At 33.2% G+C, this 27,253-nt stretch overlaps 1 long non-coding RNA gene across 1 annotated transcript; it reads left to right on the top strand.

Annotated features, from left to right (window-relative positions):
- The first annotated feature begins 429 nt into the window (after window positions 1-429).
- LOC139897205 (uncharacterized) lies at window positions 430-25,100 on the top strand. Its single transcript, XR_011776471.1, has 3 exons — window positions 430-914; window positions 1,631-1,681; window positions 25,018-25,100. It is a non-coding gene; the product is annotated as an uncharacterized lncRNA (long non-coding RNA).
- The last annotated feature ends 2,153 nt before the right edge of the window (window positions 25,101-27,253 follow it).

Here is a 27,253-nt window from a genome sequence, read left to right as displayed (position 1 = left end):
GCTTAGTTGTACTGCGCGCCACGCAGACTATGGGTGCATCGCGCAAGATGGCGTGGTTTTATGTCAGTCATAAACTAAAAAAAAAAAAAATAGGTCATTTTTCGTAAACGTGTTCAAGTCGTTTCAATACTCTTGCTTTTCAATATCACTCTATCTATGTAAAGCAACACTTATAGATTGCTTTAGCTTCGTTAGATTTTTACATTTTTTGCGTGCTCTATTGTGAAAACTATTAACATCACTCTCATAAACACCAAGTCTATCCTTGTTGCTCCAACTACGAAATCCATCAATTACAAATGCATCAATCAACATCATTCATTTAATATTTATTTAATAATATTTAATATTTAATATTTAATATTTAATATTTAATATTTAATATAACAAACTTTTGATATATAACTGTATATGAGTTGCTGGATTTAATATGATACTATCTTGGTCCAAATAACTTTATGGTTGGTCATCTTCTCTCATGGATAACAACCAAGTTGAGCTCATTATCTCCAACTTATCAACCACCATTTTCTTCATATTCTCCAACAAATTCAACATCTTCATCACCGTAATAGCTGCCATCATCCTCCACCGCATTCTCAAATCTATCCACCACCACCTTCAATTCCGAATCATCAAAAACTCGTCCATTCAAACCATATATTGTGTTGTGTGTCTTTACGACGTAAATGAAGGCCAACAATACCGAAGACTACCAAAATGCTGCCACTGTTTTCATGTAAAATGCGTCGATACATGGCTTCAAACACGATCTACGTGTCCTTTATGTCGAAATCAAATTCCTCTTCATCTTCTTCCTAAAAGACAACAAAAGGAGAAAGAACATGGTTTGTTGTATTTGATTGTTTGTTTTTCTATCAAATCGATTCGAGAAAAGATTAAAACCAACTTTAGTAAGATGATACTCTCTGATTCGGATGAATTATAACATGAGTTGTAGTTTTCAAATTTTCTTGTTTAATGAATTATTATTATTATTATTATTATTATTATTATTATTATTATTATTATTATTATTATTATTATTATTATTATTATTATTATTATTATTATTATTATTATTATTATTATTATTATTAAAATTATTATTATATGTAACTAATTATAGTTATAGATTATAGATTATTGCTTTAAGAAAAATTAATAATATCTTTAATTGTTATTTTACTTTTATTATATTGCATTTTCTAAGTACAATACTTCATTCAATTATTAGTTGTGTAAAATGACTAATACTATAACTCCTACTTCCATCATCTCAATGTAATAGTGCTTGTTTATTCAAATTTTTCTTTACCAACTTTGATTTAAAATATCTTTATTTGTGTTATGTATTATTTAATAAATTTATATGAATGTAATAAACTTTAAACGTGCTTTCATTTATCTAAATTTCATTAACTAATATAGATCAAAAACAAAGAGATTTTAAGTCAAGATTGGTAAAGAAAAAACTTAAAAAGTTAAAATGAAATATTAAATTGAGATTACGAGAGTATAAAAATCACAAAGTTATTTATATCTGTCAATTAGTTTTGTAAATTATAACGTAATTGACTTGCGTCGACGCTAAAGGTATATGATATGTGAAAACGCTTTATAAATGTAGGTGCAGGTTCGAGACACATTCGTGTAAAGAATTTACATCTCTTGTCACTGTGTGAGTGGTTTTTTTCCTGTCACACAGAGAAAATTTACTTGAAGTATTTTAAAAGTCTACGATGTTTATGGAGTGAGTTTGGTAGCCAAGGTTGTCTTATAAATTTAGAAGAACATGTGCGAGATATAAAATGGTCTTCATAAAACTTAAATTTTTACATAAAAACTTAATATTACAAAAAGTAATCTACAAACAAAAAAATTTCAAAGAAATAATTAATGTATTTTATTCTCAAAAAGTAATCTACAAACAAAAATTTTTCAAAGAAATAATTAAAACAACACTCCTATCATTTTTGAAAGCGAAGTTGTTGAAACTCTTTTTAGTCAATAGTTAGCAACGTCAATCCGTTACGACTCTAAAATTATCAAACGGTCATTGAGGTGTGTACATGTATTAATACTTAATGCATCCTCAATTAACGAGATATGCGCATATCTTTTTTTATTCATAATTTTTCAGTTGGTCTTCTACTTTTTCTTTTAATTGCGCAAAACTAATTCAAAATGAATGTTTTATGATCATTGGAAGAATAATATATGGATGTTTCAAAATTGTGGGCTATTATAAAATCGGGTCATGTACGATTGCCCTATTTGCACACGACGCCCCCGTTGGTAGATTTCCATAAGAAACGGAGAGTTTGTACCGGTAGATACACTTTTAACCTTTTATTAGACTCAGATCCGTTTTGTATGATAATATTTTCTTTCCGATTTGAAAATATCAAGCAAAATAAATTTTTAATGAGGCCCCATTATCTTATCTTATCTTTCTATAAACGTAATGTGAGCTTGTAAAGTTAACTCTAGTCTATTATGACTTGAAGAAGACCCACACTAAAAAAAGTACTTCAAGGTTTTCTAAGCCAACGCTTACTCACAATTGACTTGAAAACAAAAGTCTACGTTACGCAAACTTTACTTCTCATTTTCCTAAAAATATACTGTATACCACAGATTCCGTCACGGAATTGGTTAAAAAATTCAAGAGAATTAGATTCATTGTTTTCGTTTTTTTATTTCGTGTTTTGAACTTATGGATTTCCCAATGTGATATCCCCCATCTTTCGATCGAAAGCCTTTTATAAACCAAGGCATTCTTGGAACGTTCTTCGAATGTCTTACAAACTGATCTCGCCTTAAATAGTTGTGCCGAAGAATTCTGACCGACTCTAGACAAGATTTCATCAATCATGTCTCCGGGTAGGTCTCTTAAAATATTGGGTTGTCTATCCATTTTGTGTTTTTATACTGTAAAATAGACAAGAGTTAGATTCATAAAAAAAATACTTATTAATACAAGCAATTTTTACATATATCATAAAGCATAAGCACACTATATTACTTATATTACACCACACGAATACAACTATCTTATTCCGACTCGCTTGTTTCTTCTTCTTCGGTTTTGGTTCGTTTTGCCAAGTTTCTAGGGATATATGATGTTCCCCTAATACGAGCCGTCGTTATCCACATTGGTTTAGAAAAACCTGGTGGTTTAGAGGTTCCCGGGTCATTGTTACAACTTAAGGACTTCGGGGGTTGACGATACATATAAAGTTCATCGGGGTTGGAATTAGATTTCTCTATTTTTATGCCCTTTCCCTTATTATTTTCTTTTGCCTTTTTAAATTCAGTTGGGGTAATTTCTATAACATCATCGGAATTCTCGTCGGAATCCGATTCATCGGAGAATTGGTAATCCTCCCAATATTTTGCTTCCTTGGCGGAAACACCATTGACCATAATTAACCTTGGTCGGTTGGTTGAGGATTTTCTTTTACTTAACTGTTTTATTATTTCCTCCACCGGTTCTATTTCTTCATCCGGTTCCGATTCTTCTTCCGGTTCCGATTCTTCTTCCGGTTCCGACTCTTCTTCCGGTTCCTCTTCGGGAACTAGTGAATCAATCCACGAATCATTCTAATTTACATTTGACTCTTCATTATTATTAGGTGAGTCAATGGGACTTGTTCTAGAGGTAGACATCTATCACATAATATCAAACGCGTTAAGAGATTAATATATCACATAATATTCATATGTTAAAAATATATAGTTTCCAACAAAAATGTTAAGCAATCATTTTTAAAGAAAACACGGTCGAAGTCCAGACTCCCTAATGCATCCTAACAAACTCGATAAGACACACTAATGCAAATTTTCTAGTTCTCTAAGACCAACGCTCGGATACCAACTGAAATGTCCCGTTCTTATTGATTAAAAACGTTCCATATTAATTGATTTCGTTGCGAGGTTTTGACCTCTATATGAGACGTTTTTCAAAGACTGCATTCATTTTAAAACAAACCATAACCTTTATTTCATCAATAAAGGTTTAAAAAGCTTTACGTAGATTATCAAATAATGATAATCTAAAATATCCTGTTTACACACGACCATTACATAATGGTTTACAATACAAATATGTTACAACAAAATAAGTTTCTTGAATGCAGTTTTTACACAATATCATACAAGCATGGACTCCAAATCTCGTCCTTATTTAATTATACGACAGCGGAAGCTCTTAGTATTCACCTGAGAATAAACATGCTTTAAACGTCAACAAAAATGTTGGTGAGTTATAGGTTTAACCTATATATATCAAATCGTAACAATAGACCGCAAGATTTCATATTTCAATACACATCCCATACTGTGACGATCGCTCCAAATCCATAAGGACGAACACGTCATTCATCGATTTCATTGCGAGGTATTTGACCTCTATATGATACGTTTTGTAAACATTGCATTCTTTTGAAAAGGCATACCATAAATGAATATTTAAATCAAAGGTTTTCGACATCTGATGATTTGTACATATAGACAATCACTGTAAATAATAGTTTACAATAGTACTTCCTTTGACAATGCAGTCAAAATAAGATACATGGTGATGATTTGGTGAATGCAACGTTTCCTTGAAAAATATGCCATGTACGACTCCATGCACATAGCTTGTCTAACATATAAGCAAACAGCGGAAGACTTCTAGGAAACCTGAGAATAAACATGCTAACAAGTGTCAACACAAAGGTTGGTGAGTTCATAGTTTTAGTGTTTCGCATAATCTGTATATAAAAGTGGATCACAAGATTTCAGTTGTTTCATCCAAAATGTTTATCAAAAGATTCTACAAGATTGAGCACCCTGGTAACTAAACTTAACGTATATATAATTTGTACCCTTTGTATAATCATCTTAATAATACACGCAAACCAACGTGTACGCTTCTCAAATAGCATACGTCCGTTAAAAGGCTAGCGCTCTAGCTCGGACGGGGATATCAAGCCCTATGGATCCATATACTACTACTCGCGCCTACCAGTTCTTATAACTGGCAGTTACTAGTTACCAAAGCTAAGGGATTTTCGGTTCAAACTCAGTGTAGAATTTAGTATGTACTTGTATCCATTGTGTTTAAAATAAAGTGCATGCATTCTCAGCCCAAAAATATATATTGCAAAAGCAATTAAAAAGGGAGCAAATGAAACTCACGCATATAAATCTAGTATTTTCAGTATTTATAAACAGTCGCATGTATTCTCAGCCCAAAAATATATTGAGTAAAAGGGATCATATGAAACTCACGCATATAAATCTAGTATTTTCAGTATTTATAAACAGTCGCATGTATTCTCAGCCCAAAAATATATTGAGTAAAAGGGATCATATGATACTCACCTTAGCAGCATATATAGTCGTTCACCAAAATGTGACCGAAACTCAGATTACCAAATAACCGTAGATCTCAACGTATCAGTATTGAGATCCAATATTGTAGGAAAGTAGGTAGACGTAACGGAGATGATAAACACTAGGTTTGATTCACAAATATACCCCCGAACATTACCCATAACCTCCTTGGCAATAACCCATAATTTCCTTAGCTTTATCCCGCTCGAAAACTCATTTTGAAAGTGACACACTCATAACCTCATCGTAGTATTTTATGTATAATACTACTAATAATAATAAGATTAATAATATTATTATTATTAATCTTAATAATAATAATAATAATAATAATAATAATAATAATAATAATAATAATAATAATAATAATAATAATAATAATAATAATAATAATAATAATAAATATAAGAGTGTGAAAGAGAAATGAATGCATCAAAAATAAAAAACGTTCGAGCTTTTATAGAGTTGGCCAGATTTCAGACACCATGCGATCGCATGGTTTCTGTGTGTAATGGCCATGCGATCGCATGGCCCAGGATACCAGCTCACATATTTTTGTTTCTTTGTTTGTCGACATAATATTTAATTATATATATAATATATATAATTTATATAATTAATTATATATTATATTAAATTTACGTGCATATTTGACTTGTAATTTTCGTTCCGATAAGTCGTACGTTGTTACTCGACTTATGTCCCGGTTCCGGTTTCTCGAACGTATTTTCGTACACTTAGAAAACTCGCTTTTTACGTTTCGTGACTCGTACCTTTGTTAAAATATAGTCTTAAATTATCCCTAAACCATACCACTCAAAGTATATCTTAAACTTTCGAGTATTTTGGTCATTTACTTCTAATATATATATATATATATATATATATATATATATATATATATATATATATATATATATATATATAATACATACATTTTCATTTTGAAATCAATTTTTACTGTAGCAATTCACTGTGGCAAATAGTGATTTTTGAAAACACTGTAGCATTTTGGGTACTGTAGCAATTTGAAAATACTGCAGCAAATTAGTATTTTACTGGTTCATCTTAAACGCTTTAGTTAACTTATCTAAATATCAATCGAATCAATAAACGAATGTTACTATCGTTTACTAAATAACTTGAAATTATATATATGTATATATCTTTTTAATATACATAAATCAGTTTTTAAATACACATTGGAAGTTATTTATAAATAAATTTTAATATTTCAACTTATCATATATATTCAAATAGATATTTAAACCAATAAGTTTAATGTACGGTATCAAATAATTAATACATTGTTACCTTTTCAAGTTATAGTATATATGTATCTATTTACATATAATTGTTCGCAAATCGTCGAAAATAACCGAAGGGTATTTAAATATATAAAAGTAGTTCAAAAATTTTGAGATTCAGTTTTACAGACTTTGCTTATCGTGTCGAAAATGTTAATCATACATAGATTAAGTTTAAATTTGGTCAGAAATTTCCGGGTCATCACACATACATAGAGATAAAAATCATTCATATGGTGAACACCTGGTAATCGACATTAACAAGATGCATATATATAAGAATATCCCCATCATTCCGGGACACCCTTCGGATATGATATAAATTTCGAAGTACTAAAGCATCCGGTACTTTGGATGGGGTTTGTTAGGCCCAATAGATCTATCTTTAGGATTCGCGTCAATTAGGGTGTCTGTTCCCAAATTCTTAGATTACCAGACTTAATAAAAAGGGACATATTCGATTTCGATAATTCAACCATAGAATGTAGTTTCACGTACTTGTGTCTATTTTGTAAATCATTTATAAAACCTGCATGTATTCTCATCCCAAAAATATTAGATTTTAAAAGTGGGACTATAACTCACTTTCACAGATTTTTACTTCGTCGGGAAGTAAGACTTGGCCACTGGTTGATTCACGAACCTATAACAATATATACATATATATCAAAGTATGTTCAAAATATATTTACAACACTTTTAATATATTTTGATGTTTTAAGTTTATTAAGTCAGCTGTCCTCGTTAGTAACCTACAACTAGTTGTCCACAGTTAGATGTACAGAAATAAATCGATAAATATTATCTTGAATCAATCCACGACCCAGTGTATACGTATCTCAGTATTGATCACAACTCAAACTATATATATTTTGGAATCAACCTCAACCCTGTATAGCTAACTCCAACATTCACATATAGAGTGTCTATGGTTGTTCCGAAATATATATAGATGTGTCGACATGATAGGTCGAAACATTGTATACGTGTCTATGGTATCTCAAGATTACATAATATACAATACAAGTTGATTAAGTTATGGTTGGAATAGATTTGTTACCAATTTTCACGTAGCTAAAATGAGAAAAATTATCCAATCTTGTTTTACCCATAACTTCTTCATTTTAACTCCGTTTTGAGTGAATCAAATTGCTATGGTTTCATATTGAACTCTATTTTATGAATCTAAACATAAAAAGTATAGGTTTATAGTCATAAAAATAAGTTACAAGTCGTTTTTGTAAAGGTAGTCATTTCAGTCGAAAGAACGACGTCTAGATGACCATTTTAGAAAACATACTTCCACTTTGAGTTTAACCATAATTTTTGGATATAGTTTCATGTTCATAATAAAAATAATTTTCTCAGAATAACAACTTTTAAATCAAAGTTTATCATAGTTTTTAATTAACTAACCCAAAACAGCCCGCGGTGTTACTACGACGGCGTAAATCCGGTTTTACGGTGTTTTTCGTGTTTCCAGGTTTTAAATCATTAAGTTAGAATATCACATAGATATAGAACATGTGTTTAGTTGATTTTAAAAGTCAAGTTAGAAGGATTAACTTTTGTTTGCGAACAAGTTTAGAATTAACTAAACTATGTTCTAGTGATTACAAGTTTAAACCTTCGAATAAGATAGCTTTATATGTATGAATCGAATGATGTTATGAACATCATTACTACCTTAAGTTCCTTGGATAAACCTACTGGAAAATAGAAAAATGGATCTAGCTTCAACGGATCCTTGGATGGCTCGAAGTTCTTGAAGCAGAATCATGACACGAAAACAAGTTCAAGTAAGATCATCACTTGAAATAAGATTGTTATAGTTATAGAAATTGAACCAAAAGTTTGAATATGATTATTACCTTGTATTAGAATGATAACCTACTGTAAGAAACAAAGATTTCTTGAGGTTGGATGATCACCTTACAAGATTGGAAGTGAGCTAGCAAACTTGAAAGTATTCTTGATTTTATGTAACTAGAACTTGTAGAATATATGAAGAACACTTAGAACTTGAAGATAGAACTTGAGAGAGATCAATTACATGAATAAAATTGAAGAATGAAAGTGTTTGTAGGTGTTTTTGGTCGTTGGTGTATGGATTAGATATAAAGGATATGTAATTTTGTTTTCATGTAAATAAGTCATGAATGATTACTCATATTTTTGTAATTTTATGAGATATTTCATGCTAGTTGCCAAATGATGGTTCCCACATGTGTTAGGTGACTCACATGGGCTGCTAAGAGCTGATCATTGGAGTGTATATACCAATAGTACATACATCTAAAAGCTGTGTATTGTACGAGTACGAATACGGGTGCATACGAGTAGAATTGTTGATGAAACTGAACGAGGATGTAATTGTAAGCATTTTTGTTAAGTAGAAGTATTTTGATAAGTGTATTGAAGTCTTTAAAAAGTGTATAAATACATATTAAAACACTACATGTATATACATTTTAACTGAGTCGTTAAGTCATCGTTAGTCGTTACATGTAAGTGTTGTTTTGAAACCTTTAGGTTAACGATCTTGTTAAATGTTGTTAACCCAATGTTTATAATATCAAATGAGATTTTAAATTATTATATTATCATGATATTATCATGTATGAATATCTCTTAATATGATATATATACATTAAATGTCTTTACAACAATAATCGTTACATATATGTCTCGTTTAAAAATCATTAAGTTAGTAGTCTTGTTTTTACATATGTAGTTCATTGTCAATATACTTAATGATATGTTTACTTATCATAGTATCATGTTAACTATATATATATATCCATATATATGTCATCATATAGTTTTTACAAGTTTTAACGTTCGTGAATCACCGGTCAACTTGGGTGGTCAATTGTCTATATGAAACATATTTCAATTAATCAAGTCTTAACAAGTTTGATTGCTTAACATGTTGGAAACATTTAATCATGTAAATATCAATCTCAATTAATATATATAAACATGGAAAAGTTCGGGTCACTACAGTACCTACCCGTTAAATAAATTTCGTCCCGAAATTTTAAGCTGTTGAAGGTGTTGACGAATCTTCTGGAAATAGATGCGGGTATTTCTTCTTCATCTGATCTTCACGCTCCCAGGTGAACTCGGGTCCTCTACGAGCATTCCATCGAACCTTAACAATTGGTATCTTGTTTTGCTTAAGTCTTTTAACCTCACGATCCATTATTTCGACGGGTTCTTCGATGAATTGAAGTTTTTCGTTGATTTGGATTTCATCTAACGGAATAGTGAGATCTTCTTTAGCAAAACATTTCTTCAAATTCGAGACGTGGAAAGTGTTATGTACAGCCGCTAGTTGTTGAGGTAACTCAAGTCGGTAAGCTACTGGTCCGACACGATCAATAATCTTGAATGGTCCAATATACCTTGGATTTAATTTCCCTCGTTTACCAAATCGAACAACGCCTTTCCAAGGTGCAACTTTAAGCATGACCATCTCTCCAATTTCAAATTCTATATCTTTTCTTTTAATGTCAGCGTAGCTCTTTTGTCGACTTGGGCGGTTTTCAACCGTTGTTGAATTTGGATGATCTTCTCGGTAGTTTCTTGTATAATCTCCGAACCCGTAATCTGTCTATCCCCCACTTCACTCCAACAAATCGGAGACCTGCACTTTCTACCATAAAGTGCTTCAAACGGCGCCATCTCAATGCTTGAATGGTAGCTGTTGTTGTAGGAAAATTCTGCTAATGGTAGATGTCGATCCCAACTGTTTCCGAAATCAATAACACATGCTCGTAGCATGTCTTCAAGCGTTTGTATCGTTCTTTCGCTCTGCCCATCAGTTTGTGGATGATAGGCAGTACTCATGTCTAGACGAGTTCCTAATGCTTGCTGTAATGTCTGCCAGAATCTTGAAATAAATCTGCTATCCCTATCAGAGATAATAGAGATTGGTATTCCATGTCTGGAGACGACTTCCTTCAAATACAGTCGTGCTAACTTCTCCATCTTGTCATCTTCTCTTATTGGCAGGAAATGTGCTGATTTGGTGAGACGATCAACTATTACCCAAATAGTATCAAAACCACTTGCAGTCCTTGGCAATTTAGTGATGAAATCCATGGTAATGTTTTCCCATTTCCATTCCGGGATTTCGGGTTGTTGAAGTAGACCTGATGGTTTCTGATGCTCAGCTTTGACCTTAGAACACGTCAAACATTCTCCTACGTATTTAGCAACATCGGCTTTCATACCCGGCCACCAAAAATATTTCCTGAGATCCTTGTACATCTTCCCCGTTCCAGGATGTATTGAGTATCTGGTTTTATGAGCTTCTCTAAGTACCATTTCTCTCATATCTCCAAATTTTGGTACCCAAATCCTTTCAGCCCTATACCGAGTTCCGTCTTCCCGAATATTAAGATGTTTCTCCGATCCTTTGGGTATTTCATCCTTTAAATTTCCCTCTTTTAAAACTCCTTGTTGCGCCTCCTTTATTTGAGTAGTAAGGTTATTATGAATCATTATATTCATAGATTTTACTCGAATGGGTTCTCTGTCCTTCCTGCTCAAGGCATCGGCTACCACATTTGCCTTCCCCGGGTGGTAACGAATCTCAAAGTCGTAATCATTCAATAATTCAATCTACCTACGCTGCCTCATATTCAGTTGTTTCTGATTAAATATGTGTTGAAGACTTTTGTGGTCGGTATATATAATACTTTTGACCCCATATAAGTAGTGCCTCCAAGTCTTTAATGCAAAAACAACCGCGCCTAATTCCAAATCATGCGTCGTATAATTTTTTTCGTGAATCTTCAATTGTCTAGACACATAAGCAATCACCTTCGTTCGTTGCATTAATACACAACCGAGACCTTGCTTTGATGCGTCACAATAAATCACAAAATCATCATTCCCTTCAGGCAATGACAATATAGGTGCCGTAGTTAGCTTTTTCTTCAATAACTGAAACGCTTTCTCTTGTTCATCATTCCATTTAAATTTCTTCCCTTTATGCGTTAATGCAGTCAAAAGTTTTGCTATTCTGGAAAAGTCTTGGATGAACCTTCTGTAGTAACCAGCTAGTCCTAAAAACTGGCGTATGTGTTTCGGAGTTTTCGGGGTTTCCCACTTTTCAACAGTTTCTATCTTTTCCAGATCCACCTTAATACCTTCTTTGTTCACTATGTGACCGAGGAATTGAACTTCTTCCAACCAAAATGCACACTTTGAAAACTTAGCGTACAATTCTTCCTTCCTCAATACTTCTAACACCTTTCTCAAATGTTCACCATGTTCTTGGTCATTCTTTGAGTAAATAAGTATGTCATCAATGAAAACAATGACAAACTTGTCAAGGTATGGTCTACACACTCGGTTCATAAGGTCCATGAACACAGCTGGTGCATTAGTTAAACCAAACGGCATGACCATAAACTCGTAATGACCGTAACGTGTTCTGAAAGCAGTCTTTGGAATATCATCTTCTTTCACCCGCATTTGATGATACCCAGAACGTAAGTCAATCTTTGAATAAACAGACGAGCCTTGTAGTTGATCAAATAAGTCGTCGATTCTCGGTAGTGGATAGCGATTCTTGATGGTAAGTTTTTTCAACTCTCGGTAGTCGATACACAACCTGAATGTACCATCTTTCTTCTTGACAAACAAAACAGGAGCTCCCCACGGTGATGTGCTTGGTTGAATGAAACCACGCTCTAAAAGTTCTTGTAATTGGCTTTGTAGTTCTTTCATCTCGCTGGGTGCGAGTCTGTAAGGAGCACGAGCTATTGGTGCAGCTCCTGGTACAAGATCTATTTGAAATTCAACGGATCGATGTGGGGGTAATCCCGGTAATTCTTTCGGAAATACATCGGGAAATTCTTTTGCAATGGGAACATCATTGATGCTCTTTTCTTCAGTTTGTACTTTCTCGACGTGTGCTAGAACAGCATAGCAACCTTTTCTTATTAGTTTTTGTGCCTTCAAATTACTAATAAGATGTAGCTTCGTGTTGCCCTTTTCTCCGTACACCATTAAGGGTTTTCCTTTTTCTCGTATAATGCGAATTGCATTTTTGTAACAAACGATCTCTGCTTTCACTTCTTTCAACCAGTCCATACCGATTATCACATCAAAACTCCCTAACTCTACTGGTATCAAATCAATCTTAAATGTTTCTCTAACCAGTTTAATTTCTCGATTCCGACATATATTATCTGCTGAAATTAATTTACCATTTGCTAATTCGAGTAAAAATTTACTATCCAAAGGCGTCAATGGACAACTTAATTTAGCACAAAAATCTCTACTCATATAGCTTCTATCCGCACCCGAATCAAATAAAACGTAAGCAGATTTATTGTCAATAAGAAACGTACCCGTAACAAGCTCCGGGTCTTCCTGTGCCTCTACCGCATTAATATTGAAAACTCTTCCGCGGCCTTGTCCATTCGTGTTCTCCTGGTTCGGGCAATTTCTAATAATGTGGCCCGGTTTTCCATATTTATAACAAACTAGATTGGCATAACTTGCTCCGACACTACTTGCTCCGCCATTACTCGTTTCGACACCATTTGTTCCTTTCGTTCTATTAACCCCTGGTCCGTAGACCTCACACTTCGCCGCGCTATGACCATTTCTTTTACACTTGTTGCAAAATTTGGTGCAGAACCCCGAGTGATACTTTTCACACCTTTGGCATAGCTTCTTCTGATTGTTGTTGTTGTTGCGGTTATTATTGTTGTTGGGATGATTGTTGTAGTTGTTGTTGTTGTTGTTGTTGTTGTTGTTGTTGTTGTTGGGCCGTTTGTTGTAGTTGTGATTGATGTTGCGATTGTTGGGATAATTGTTGCGATTATTGTTGTAATTGCTGTTGTTGTTGTATTGGTGATTCTTATCATCGTTTTCCTCCCACTTTCTTTTGACTTGCTTCACATTGGCCTCTTCAGCAGTCTGTTCTTTAATTCTTTCTTCAATCTGGTTCACTAGTTTGTGAGCCATTCTACATGAATGTTGTATGGAGGCGGTCTCGTGTGAACTTATATCTTCTTGGATTCTTTCCGGTAATCCTTTCACAAACGCGTCGATCTTCTCTTCCTCATCTTCGAATGCTCCCGGACACAATAGGCACAATTCTGTGAATCGTCTTTCGTACGTGGTAATATCAAATCCTTGGGTTCGTAACCCTCTAAGTTCTGTCTTGAGCTTATTGACCTCGGTTCTAGGACGGTACTTCTCGTTCATCAAGTGCTTTAATGCTGACCACGGTAGTGCGTACGCATCATCTTGTCCCACTTGCTCTAGATAGGTATTCCACCATGTTAACGCAGAACCTGTGAAGGTATGCGTAGCGTACTTCACTTTGTCCTCTTTAGTACACTTACTTATGGCAAACACCGATTCGACCTTCTCGGTCCACCGTTTCAATCCGATCGGTCCTTTGGTTCCATCAAATTCCAAAGGTTTGCAGGCAGTGAATTCTTTGTAGGTGCATCCTACACGATTTCCTGTACTGCCAGATCCAAGGTTATTGTTGGTATGTAGCGCAGCCTGTACTGCGGCTATGTTTGAAGCTAGAAAAGTACGGAATTCCTCTTCATTCATATTCACGGTGTGTCGAGTAGTCGGTGTCATTTCCTTCAAAATAGTCAAATGGAACAAGTTAATCATACAGAATATTAAGAGTAGTTAATAGTATTTCGTAGCATAATATGAACTCATTTATAAAAGCTTTTTCTTCATATTAGCGTTTTATAAGTTTAAATTCGGGTAGTACCTACCCGTTAAGTTCATACTTAGTAGCTAATATACAATTCAACTACTACAATTCTGTATGAAAAACTGATTATAATAATATTTCGCGTTCAAACTTTTATACAATATTTTACAAACTTACAATACCGCTTATTTTACATAAAGCATGAAATATAGCACACAATAACTTTGATACAAGATAGTTGTGAAGATAATTCTAGCTAGTACACAAGTCGTTCAGCAAAGGCAATAAAGACACGTAATTCATACGTCCAGAAACAAGTCATGCATTCTGGTTTTACTAGGACTACTTCCCATCCTTGGTCTTGTGGAACATAACCGTTATGGCCGTTGATAAGACAGCGTGTTGTAACGTCGTTAAAGGGACGAGGGTTACGTAATGACCAACAGTCTCGTAATAACCTAAAAACCTCATTTCTTACCCCAATTACCGACTCCGTCACTTGTGAGAACGTTTTGTTTAATAGTTGTAGCCCGATGTTCTTGTTCTCACTTTGGTGAGAAGTGAACATTACTAACCCGTAAGCATAACATGCTTCTTTATGTTGCATGTTAGCCGTTTTTTCTAAATCACGTAGTCCTATATTCGGATATACTGAGTCAAAATAATTTCTTAACCCGTTGCGTAAAATAGCATTTGGGTTCCCCGCAATATATGCGTCAAAGTAAACACATCGTAACTTATGGATTTCCCAATGTGATATCCCCCATCTTTCGAATGAAAGCCTTTTATAAACCAAGGAATTCTTGGAACGTTCTTCGAATGTCTTACAAACTGATCTCGCCTTAAATAGTTGTGCCGAAGAATTATGACCGACTCTAGACAAGATTTCATCAATCTTGTCTCCGGGTAGGTCTCTTAAAATATTGGGTTGTCTATCCATTTTGTGTTTTTATACTGTAAAATAGACAAGAGTTAGATTCATAAAAAAAATACTTATTAATACAAGCAATTTTTACATATATCATAAAGCATAAGCACACTATATTACTTATATTACACCACACGAATACAACTATCTTATTCCGACTCGCTTGTTTCTTCTTCTTTGCTTTTGGTTCGTTTTGCCAAGTTTCTAGGGATATATGATGTTCCCCTAATACGAGCCGTCATTATCCACATTGGTTTAGAAAAACCTGGTGGTTTAGAGGTTCCCGGGTCATTGTTACAACTTAAGGACTTCGGGGGTTGACGATACATATAAAGTTCATCGGGGTTGGAATTAGATTTCTCTATTTTTATGCCCTTTCCCTTATTATTTTCTTTTGCCTTTTTAAATTCAGTTGGGGTAATTTCTATAACATCATCGGAATTCTCGTCGGAATCCGATTCATCGGAGAATTGGTAATCCTCCCAATATTTTGCTTCCTTGGCGGAAACACCATTGACCATAATTAACCTTGGTCGGTTGGTTGAGGATTTTCTTTTACTTAACCGTTTTATTATTTCCCCCACCGGTTCTATTTCTTCATCCGGTTCCGATTCTTCTTCCGGTTCCGATTCTTCTTCCGGTTCCGACTCTTCTTCCGGTTCCTCTTCGGGAACTAGTGAATCAGTCCACGAATCATTCCAATTTACATTTGACTCTTCATTATTATTAGGTGAGTCAATGGGACTTGTTCTAGAGGTAGACATCTATCACATAATATCAAACGCGTTAAGAGATTAATATATCACATAATATTCATATGTTAAAAATATATAGTTTCCAACAAAAATGTTAAGCAATCATTTTTAAAGAAAACACGATCGAAGTCCAGACTCACTAATGCATCCTAACAAACTCGATAAGACACACTAATGCAAATTTTCTGGTTCTCTAAGACCAACGCTCGGATACCAACTGAAATATCCCATTCTTATTGATTAAAAACGTTCCATATTAATTGATTTCGTTGCGAGGTTTTGACCTCTATATGAGACGTTTTTCAAAGACTGCATTCATTTTAAAACAAACCATAACCTTTATTTCATCAATAAAGGTTTAAAAAGCTTTACGTAGATTATCAAATAATGATAATCTAAAATATCCTGTTTACACACGACCATTACATAATGGTTTACAATACAAATATGTTACAACAAAATAAGTTTCTTGAATGCAGTTTTTACACAATATCATACAAGCATGGACTCCAAATCTCGTCCTTATTTAATTATGCGACAGCGGAAGCTCTTAGTATTCACCTGAGAATAAACATGCTTTAAACGTCAACAAAAATGTTGGTGAGTTATAGGTTTAACCTATATATATCAAATCGTAACAATAGACCACAAGATTTCATATTTCAATACACATCCCATACATAGAGATAAAAATCATTCATATGGTGAACACCTGGTAATCGACATTAACAAGATGCATATTTATAAGAATATCCCCATCATTCCGGGACACCCTTCGGATATGATATAAATTTCGAAGTACTAAAGCATCCGGTACTTTGGATGGGGTTTGTTAGGCCCAATAGATCTATCTTTAGGATTCGCGTCAATTAGGGTGTCTGTTCCCAAATTCTTAGATTACCAGACTTAATAAAAAGGGGCATATTCGATTTCGATAATTCAACCATAGAATGTAGTTTCACGTACTTGTGTCTATTTTGTAAATCATTTATAAAACCTACATGTATTCTCATCCCAAAAATATTAGATTTTAAAAGTGGGACTATAACTCACTTTCACAGATTTTTACTTCGTCGGGAAGTAAGACTTGGCCACTGGTTGATTCACGAACCTATAACAATATATACATATATATCAAAGTATGTTCAAAATATATTTACAACACTTTTAATATATTTTGATGTTTTAAGTTTATTAAGTCAGCTGTCTTCGTTAGTAACCTACAACTAGTTGTCCACAGTTAGATGTACAGAAATAAATCGATAAATATTATCTTGAATCAATCCACGACCCAGTGTATACGTATCTCAGTATTGATCACAACTCAAACTATATATATTTTGGAATCAACCTCAACCCTGTATAGCTAACTCCAACATTCACATATAGAGTGTCTATGGTTGTTCCGAAATATATATAGATGTGTCGACATGATAGGTCGAAACATTGTATACGTGTCTATGGTATCTCAAGATTACATAATATACAATACAAGTTGATTAAGTTATGGTTGGAATAGATTTGTTACCAATTTTCACGTAGCTAAAATGAGAAAAATTATCCAATCTTGTTTTACCCATAACTTCTTCATTTTAACTCCGTTTTGAGTGAATCAAATTGCTATGGTTTCATATTGAACTCTATTTTATGAATATAGACATAAAAAGTATAGGTTTATAGTCAGAAAAATAAGTTACAAGTCGTTTTTGTAAAGGTAGTCATTTCAGTCGAAAGAACGACGTCTAGATGACCATTTTAGAAAACATACTTCCACTTTGAGTTTAACCATAATTTTTGGATATAGTTTCATGTTCATAATAAAAATCATTTTCTCAGAATAACAACTTTTAAATCAAAGTTTATCATAGTTTTTAATTAACTAACCCAAAACAGCCCGCGGTGTTACTACGACGGCGTAAATCCGGTTTTACGGTGTTTTTCGTGTTTCCGGGTTTTAAATCATTAAGTTAGAATATCACATAGATATAGAACATGTGTTTAGTTGATTTTAAAAGTCAAGTTAGAAGGATTAACTTTTGTTTGCGAACAAGTTTAGAATTAACTAAACTATGTTCTAGTGATTACAAGTTTAAACCTTCGAATAAGATAGCTTTATATGTATGAATCGAATGATGTTATGAACATCATTACTACCTTAAGTTCCTTGGATAAACCTACTGGAAAAGAGAAAAATGGATCTAGCTTCAACGGATCCTTGGATGGCTCGAAGTTCTTGAAGCAGAATCATGACACGAAAACAAGTTCAAGTAAGATCATCACTTGAAATAAGATTGTTATAGTTATAGAAATTGAACCAAAGTTTGAATATGATTATTAATTTGTATTAGAATGATAACCTACTGTAAGAAACAAAGATTTCTTGAGGTTGGATGATCACCTTACAAGATTGGAAGTGAGCTAGCAAACTTGAAAGTATTCTTGATTTTATGTAACTAGAACTTGTAGAATATATGAAGAACACTTAGAACTTGAAGATAGAACTTGAGAGAGATCAATTAGATGAATAAAATTGAAGAATGAAAGTGTTTGTAGGTGTTTTTGGTCGTTGGTGTATGGATTAGATATAAAGGATATGTAATTTTGTTTTCATGTAAATAAGTCATGAATGATTACTCATATTTTTGTAATTTTATGAGATATTTCATGCTAGTTGCCAAATGATGGTTCCCACATGTGTTAGGTGACTCACATGGGCTGCTAAGAGCTGATCATTGGAGTGTATATACCAATAGTACATACATCTAAAAGCTGTGTATTGTACGAGTACGAATACGGGTGCATACGAGTAGAATTGTTGATGAAACTGAACGAGGATGTAATTGTAAGCATTTTTGTTAAGTAGAAGTATTTTGATAAGTGTATTGAAGTCTTTCAAAAGTGTATAAATACATATTAAAACACTACATGTATATACATTTTAACTGAGTCGTTAAGTCATCGTTAGTCGTTACATGTAAGTGTTGTTTTGAAACCTTTAGGTTAACGATCTTGTTAAATGTTGTTAACCCAATGTTTATAATATCAAATGAGATTTTAAATTATTATATTATCATGATATTATCATGTATGAATATCTCTTAATATGATATATATACATTAAATGTCTTTACAACAATAATCGTTACATATATGTCTCGTTTAAAAATCATTAAGTTAGTAGTCTTGTTTTTACATATGTAGTTCATTGTCAATATACTTAATGATATGTTTACTTATCATAGTATCATGTTAACTATATATATATCCATATATATGTCATCATATAGTTTTTACAAGTTTTAACGTTCGTGAATCACCGGTCAACTTGGGTGGTCAATTGTCTATATGAAACATATTTCAATTAATCAAGTCTTAACAAGTTTGATTGCTTAACATGTTGGAAACATTTAATCATGTAAATATCAATCTCAATTAATATATATAAACATGGAAAAGTTCGGGTCACTACAGTGTAGGTGATCAGGATTGTTGGTGATCTTGGTGATGTTCAAAGTGTTAGCAGCTATACTTGTACAAGAATGTTCAGAAGGTCTCAAACTCTTTGTGCATCTCGTATTTTTCATGTTTAATCAACATATCTGATATGGGGGTTAACTTGAAAGATACATAGGAGGGACATAGTTGAGTTTGAGTTATTCCAAGGGCTAAATATGCCATTATTCAAACTGAGAGTATTATTTCTGGATATTTCATAAAGTCGGTTTATGTTAGAATAAATAGCAGTTTCTAGTGTTAGGGTTAATTCATTCTGCTCTCGTTCTTATTTTCTTTATTCTCTCAGTTAAACAAATTGTTAAAATCAAAGTTTGTGGTTTTGGTTATTGTTCATCTAGTTGATGAATTTGTTATCTGTGTTAACAGATTATTGTGTTATCATCAAATTGTTGATTTCTGGTTTTTCATTCGTTCATAATCTCTGTGAGATTGATTTGATTCTTGTTAGATTAACAAGATTCCTGGTGTTAATAATTGTTCTGTATATTTCTTCATGGTATCAGAGCGGTTGATTCCTGTTAATTGTTGGTGATTCGAAAAACAATTGTTGAACAAATTGTTTTAGGGTTTGTGTTCGTACAAGAAATTTGGGGTAATCAGATGTGTTCATCATCAAGTCTCTTTTAATTCAGTATCGTGGTGGTTCTAACTGCTGTCATAAAAGTCTTCATCATCAATCTGATTTTTTCAAAGTTAGGGTTTGTGTTAACCCTAAATCAAGAAGAACAAGATTCTACGGTTTCATTCATCTCTCTTCCGCTGTTAAAAAACTAGGGGCGTTCTCTAAACTCTTTTTCCTTTTCATGTCATATACTTGTTTTTCTTGATTGTATTGTGTGATATATTATTTGTGTTTCTTGAATCATGTCTGGTGATGAAGGTGTTAGTTCTACCATGATTAGTAAATTAGATTTTGGTGATCCTCTATATTTGCATGCTAGTGACATTAGTAGTACACCTATTATTAATTTTAAATTGAAAGGGACTGAAAACTACAAATCTTGGTCATGTGCAATGGTACTTGCTATTCAAACTAAAAACAAAACTGGTTTCATTGATGGTACACTTAAAAAATCTACAGAAGATGATATTCTTGCAAATCAATGGGATAGATGTAATGCTGTAGTTTTATCTTGGATTTTAGGTGCTATTTCTGATGATTTATACTATGGTCAAGTGTATTCTAAAGTTGCATCTGTTGTGTGGGCTGAGTTGAAAGAGACCTATGATAAGGTAGATGGGTCTGTTATGTTTAATCTTCATCAGAAGATAAATTCTTTGACCCAAAGTGGCTTGAGTGTTTCTGACTATTATCACAAGTTAAATTCATTATGGAAACAATATGACATGTTATGTAAAGTGCCTGCTTGTAATTGTGCTGTTGATAAAACTAGACAAGAATTTCATGATCAACAAAGGTTAATGCAATTTCTTATGGGCTTAGATGATGTTTATCAACCCATAAGAAGTAATATACTCATTAGAGACCCTCTTCCCAGTGTGAAAACTGCCTTCTCTATTATCTCTAAAGAAGAGTCACACAGGGGTTTTCAAGATAAAAAAGTTGGTAGTGATTCTTCTGCTTTTTTTGCCAATAGATCTAAACCATTTAATAATACATCTGATTTGAGATGTGTCAAGTGTGGTAGGGTTGGTCATAGTATAGAAAAATGTTATGAAGTTATTGGTTATCCACCCAGAAGTAATATAAAACGTTCTAAATGTGGCATGACTAATCACACTATTGACAAATGTTTTGAAGTGGTGGGATATCCACCAAATTTTAAAAAAAGGAACACAAAACTGTCTAATTTTTCAAAAACCATTGGGTCCAGCAATGGATCTGATGGTGCAGGACCCTCTGGTTCAGCTCAGACCACTATATCCTTGACCAATGATCAAATTGGAAGACTTTTGGCTTTGCTTGATGATAAAGGTGGAAAAAATAATGTTCAATCTAACATGTCAGGTGATTTTTTAAATCTAAATGCTTTCTTTAATGATAATATTAGCACTTTTTTTAAGTCAGGTAGTACCAATAGTCAATGTAATCCAAATCATGGTTGGATCATTGACTCTGGTGCAAATCAACACATGACAAACTGTGAAAAAGGTCTGGAAAGTGTTGTGGATGTTAGTGATCTTAATCTTACTGTTGGTCATCCAAATGGAACAAAAGCTAAAATTATGAAAATAGGAAATCTTAAACTTGCTGACAATCTTGTTCTCTATGATGTGCTGGTTGTGCCTGATTATTGTGTGAGTCTATTATCTGTATATTGTATGTCAAGAGATAGTAGATTATTTGTTGGTTTTGATGTGAATGCCTGTTATATTCAGGACTAAATTCCAAAAAAACTTTAGTTACTGGAACTCAATATAATGGGCTGTATTTGTTTAATAATGATTTGTGTAAAGATAAGTTGGACAATTGTGAGATATCTAATGTAGTCTGCATGTCTAAAACTATGTGGCATGATAGATTAGGTCACCCTGCAGACCAAGTCTTGCAGGTTCTTCAAAATGTTCTTGAGATAAAAGGTTTTAAAAATAATGGACCTTGTGAAATATGCCATAAGGCTAAACAAACAAGGGAACCATTTCCACTTAGTGAACACAAAACAACTGAGTTGGGAGAATTGGTACATTTGGATGTATGGGGTCCATATAGGGTTGTGAGTAAAGGTGGTTTTAAAATGTTCTTAACTATTGTGGATGACTTCACAAGGGCTGTTTGGGTTTATATGTTGAAAAGTAAAGATGAAGTATTTGATTACATAAAAACCTATTGTGTTTTGCTTAAAACACAATTTAATAAGTCTGTTAAAATTCTTAGGAGTGATAATGGTACTGAATTTGTAAATCATAAAATGTCACAATTTATTTCTGAAATGGGGATAATTCATCAAACCACCATGGCTTATACACCCCAACAGAATGGGGTGGCTGAAAGGAAACATAGGTACTTGTTAAATGTTGCAAGGGCTCTTATGTTTCAAGGGGGATTCCATTGAATATGTGGAGTGAGTGTATACTTACTGCTACTTATTTAATTAATAGATTACCTTCTTCTGTTTTGAAAGGGCAATGCCCTTATGAGTTGGTCTACAATAGAAAACCAAGTCTTTCTCACTTGAGGGTTTTTGGCTGCTTGTGTTTTGCTACTATTTTAAATTCAAATGATAAGTTTGGTCCACAATCTGAAAAATGTGCTCTCTTGGGATACTCTACTGTTAAAAAAGGTTACAAACTTTACAGTTTTGATAGAAAATTAGTTGTTTTTAGCAGAGATGTTAAGTTTTATGAAAATATTGTTCCTTTTAAAAACTTAAATGATGATTTTCAAGATAGAGAGCACACATCTGTTGATAACTTGAATTTTTTTGATTTATATGATAATGATGATGTTAATAATGATGTACCCAATGATGAAGAGGAAGACAACACCTAAGGTGATGGTAGTTCAGGGGGTCATAGTGGGGGTTCAAAAGAGCATACTAGTAAGAACTCTAAAGGTCAGACTAGTGGTGGCTCTAAAGAGCATACTATTGACATACCCTGTCCTGCAACATCTAGTGGTGAAAACTCTAAATCTGAGGGTGAGGAAGATGGTACAAATGTTGCACCATCACAATGTGTTAGTGAAAGTGTTAGAAGGTCAACTAGAAAGTCTAACCTTCCAACAAAATTTAATGAGTATGTTTTAACTAGTAAAGTCAAATATGGTCTTGATAAAGTTGTAAATTATTCCAACTTAAGTGCTGAGGTAAAATGTTTTATAAGTACCCTAAGTAAGTCTGTTGAACCTGAAACTTATTGGGAGGCTGTTAAAGACTCTAGATGGGTTGATGCCATGAATTCTGAGATGGAAGCACTTCACAGAAATGCTACCTGGGTTGTTACAGACCTGCCTGAGGGAAGAAAACCAATAGGATGCAAATGGGTATACAAGATAAAGTATAAATCTAGTGGTGAGGTTGATAGATTTAAGGCTAGACTTGTTGCAAAAGGGTTTAACCAAAGGGAGGGTATAGACTTCGATGAAACCTTTTCACCTGTGGTTAAGATGATTACAGTAAGATGTTTAATCAATCTAGCTGTACAAAAAGGTTGGGATTTATATCAATTGGATATAAATAATGCTTTTTTGTATGGTGACCTTGATGAGGATGTTTATATGACCCTTCCACTTGGGTATTATGATCAATCTCAAGGTAAAGTGTGCAAGTTAGTAAAATCACTTTATGGGCTCAAGCAAGCTCCTAGAAAGTGGAATGAAAAACTAACTTGTGCCTTGATTGAATTTGGTTTTGTGCAGAGTAAAAATGACTATTCATTATTTGTTAAAGATAATGAAAAATCTTTTGTTGGGTTACTTGTTTATGTTGATGATATAGTTGTCACTGGGAGTGATGTTGAAGAAGTTAATGATGTTAAAAGATTTTTGGCATCAAAGTTTATGATCAAAGATTTAGGGATATTAAAATATTTCCTAGGTGTTGAAGTGTTGAAAACTGATCAAGGCTTGTGTTTAACACAAAGAAAATATTGTATTGATCTTTTAGCAGAATTTGGATTGACTGGTTGTAAACCAGCACAAACTCCAATTGAAACAAATATATCATGTGAATCCTTTGATGAACCTGTACAAAGCATGAATGAATATCAAAGACTTGTTGGTAGGCTAATTTATTTAACCCTAACAAGGCCAGATATTTCATTCACCGTACATGTGTTGAGTCAATTCATGCATGCACCTATGCAGACTCATTTGAGACTAGCCTTAAGACTTCTTAAGTATTTGAAAAGAAGTCCAGGCAAAGGTATTCATATCTCAAAAATTTTTGATATAAGTTTGATGGCTTATGTTGATTCTGATTGGGGTAAGAGAGTTGTGGAAAGAAAGTCTATCACTGGATATTGTGTTATGCTTAATGGGTCTTTGGTTGCTTGGAAAAGCAAAAAACAAGAAACTATTTCCAGGTCATCTGCAGAAGCAGAGTTTAGAGCTCTAGCTTCTGTAACATGTGAAGTTATATGGATTTTAAAAGTTTTAAATGATTTAAAAATCAAATATTCTTTACCTGTTAAGATTTGTGTTGATAATAAAGCTGCAATACAAATTGCTTCAAATCCTGTGTTTCATGAAAAGACAAAACATTTTGAAATAGATCTTTTCTTTGTAAGAGACAAAATTAGAGATGGAATTATTAAAGCTGTTAAAGTTGATTCATGTAATAATTTGTCTGATATTTTTACCAAGGGTTTAAGTGGTTCTCAACATGATAAAATGACTGAGAATCTGCAGATGTTAAATGTTTTCACATAATTAGCTTGAGGGAGGGTATTAAATTCAGCAATCTAATTATGTATTCTTTATTCTTTTTAGTATTTCTCATTGTTGGATGAGGTGTGCAGGTGTAGCTGATCAGGATTGTTGGTGATCTTGGTGATGTTCAAAGTGTTAGCAGCTATACTTGTACAAGAATGTTCAGAAGGTCTCAATGTAACGACCCGGATTTTTCCGATCGTTTTATACTTATGAGATTAATATTTACATAAAATAAACCTTACCAACATGATAAGCAATCCAAACTGTTGAGACTTATGTTTTTGAAAAGAGTTTCACACAACGTTTGACCGTTCAATTTGATCGATGATATCACGAACTATATAACACACGATAATTATACGATTATGTATATGTACATATTTATACATATTTAACATGATTTAAGGATGGTTTAACATTTCATTGTGAACTAACAACAATGAGTTATAAGTATACTTTGAGACCACTAACTTAAGTTTTCAAAACGATAACTATATGTAACATTCTTTGACATATATACTTACAATATATAATGTGTTGGTGATCTATGTCACCAATATGATTTAAGTGTAATGGGATTAATTTGTAACCAAAATAATCTTGATAAATATCGAACAAGTTTGGGGAAGTGTGGAGTGCACACTTGTTTGAACTTATCTTGATTATGACGGGGGTTCGGGGGCAGCGCCCCCGATAAGCGGGGTCCAGTGGCTTTTTTTTTTGGGCTAACATTGCTTTATTAAAAATGTCTTAAAATTTTATTTTGGCCCGGTTTGACCCAAAAATAAAAGCCCAGTTTTGAGCCTCTTTTACAGTTATAAACCCGTCCATATTTGAATTCTCGTTCCGATTCCTCAAAATTTCTACAAGTATATCTAGGGTATATGTAACCGTATCATACCCAGCTTCTATACGTATTTACTATTGGTATATATCAACAATAAACTTCAATGATCAGCCACTAGACATGATGTTACATGTGGGAACCAGCCATTTAACCTCATGTGTGACTTTTGTGCAAGAAAACAAACTAAATCTCCTATATATCCATCCCATAATCATGCTATTTTGAACACACACATTCCAATTTTCTTTCAAGTTAATTCACTCCCTAATCTCTCTTCATTTACCTACTCAAGAACGTATCAATATAGTCATCCGATTTCAAGGAGATTACTTCCAATCTTTCAATCCCACTCCACCACTCTTTTGATTCCAAGATTTTTCTTACCTTTTTCAGTAGCTTTGTCCAAGTAACTTGAGGTAGTAACCTTATTCATAACCTTATTCGATTCATATTTATATAGCTATCTTATTTTGTGTTATAAAATTTTAACAACAAGAACATAGTTTGAGTGATTTCAAACTTGTTCGCAAACTAAATAGATCCTTCTAATTTGATTTTTAAAAACACTTCAAGACCTGTAATATATCATATTATGACAAAATCGGATTAATCATATCTTGGCTAATTAACATAATATTTAATATATATTTACTTATGATTTGATTTTATATATTTCAGGACCACCCGTAAACAACACGAGAAGATTAATCATAAGACCTCATGATTGTACGCAACATGTCATTTGACAACACGGTACTTTATGTACGCAACACGTCATTTGACAACATGGTACCATGGGTCAAGATTAATTCTGATCAATACGAATACGATGGGGTCTTTATTTATTTTATTTAAGCAACTAATTGTGGACCACTAACATCGGACTGCTAACTACGGACTAAGAAAATATTAAAAGTATTAAAAGTATATATATATATATGTGTAACAATTACTTGAAAAGAAAATATGTTGATATATTATATATATGGTTAGGTTCGTGATATCTATCGGAGACCAAGTCGAGTTAAATACCTTCAAGACAAAAGTGAGTATATAGTCCCACTTTTAAACTCTAAATATTTCGGGATGAGAATACATGCATTTTATGATTTACGTTATGGACACAAGTGATTAAAAATATATATTCTACGTTGAGTTGTACCACTGGCATACTTCCCTGTAACTTGGTAACTATTATTTACATGAGGTATTGTAAACGCGAATCCTGTTGATAGATCTATCGGGCCTGACAACCCCAACCGGACTGGACGACCAGTATTCAACGGTTGCACAGTACTTCGTTTCGGTGACTACACTTGGTACGGTGTAGTAAGATTTCATAATAAAGGGAATATGCGACGTTGATTAAATGTTAAGTATGGTTATCAAGTGCTCAACAACTTAGAATATTTTTATTAAAACGTTTATATATGAAATCTTGTGGTCTATATTTATAACGCTGCCAGCATTAAACC

The sequence above is a fragment of the Rutidosis leptorrhynchoides genome, chromosome 3 (genome assembly GCF_046630445.1).
Source record: "Rutidosis leptorrhynchoides isolate AG116_Rl617_1_P2 chromosome 3, CSIRO_AGI_Rlap_v1, whole genome shotgun sequence".
In the NCBI taxonomy this organism is placed as follows: domain Eukaryota; kingdom Viridiplantae; phylum Streptophyta; class Magnoliopsida; order Asterales; family Asteraceae; genus Rutidosis; species Rutidosis leptorrhynchoides.
The sequence above is the reverse complement of the archived record's forward strand: the minus strand, read 5'-3'. Positions and strand labels throughout refer to the sequence as shown.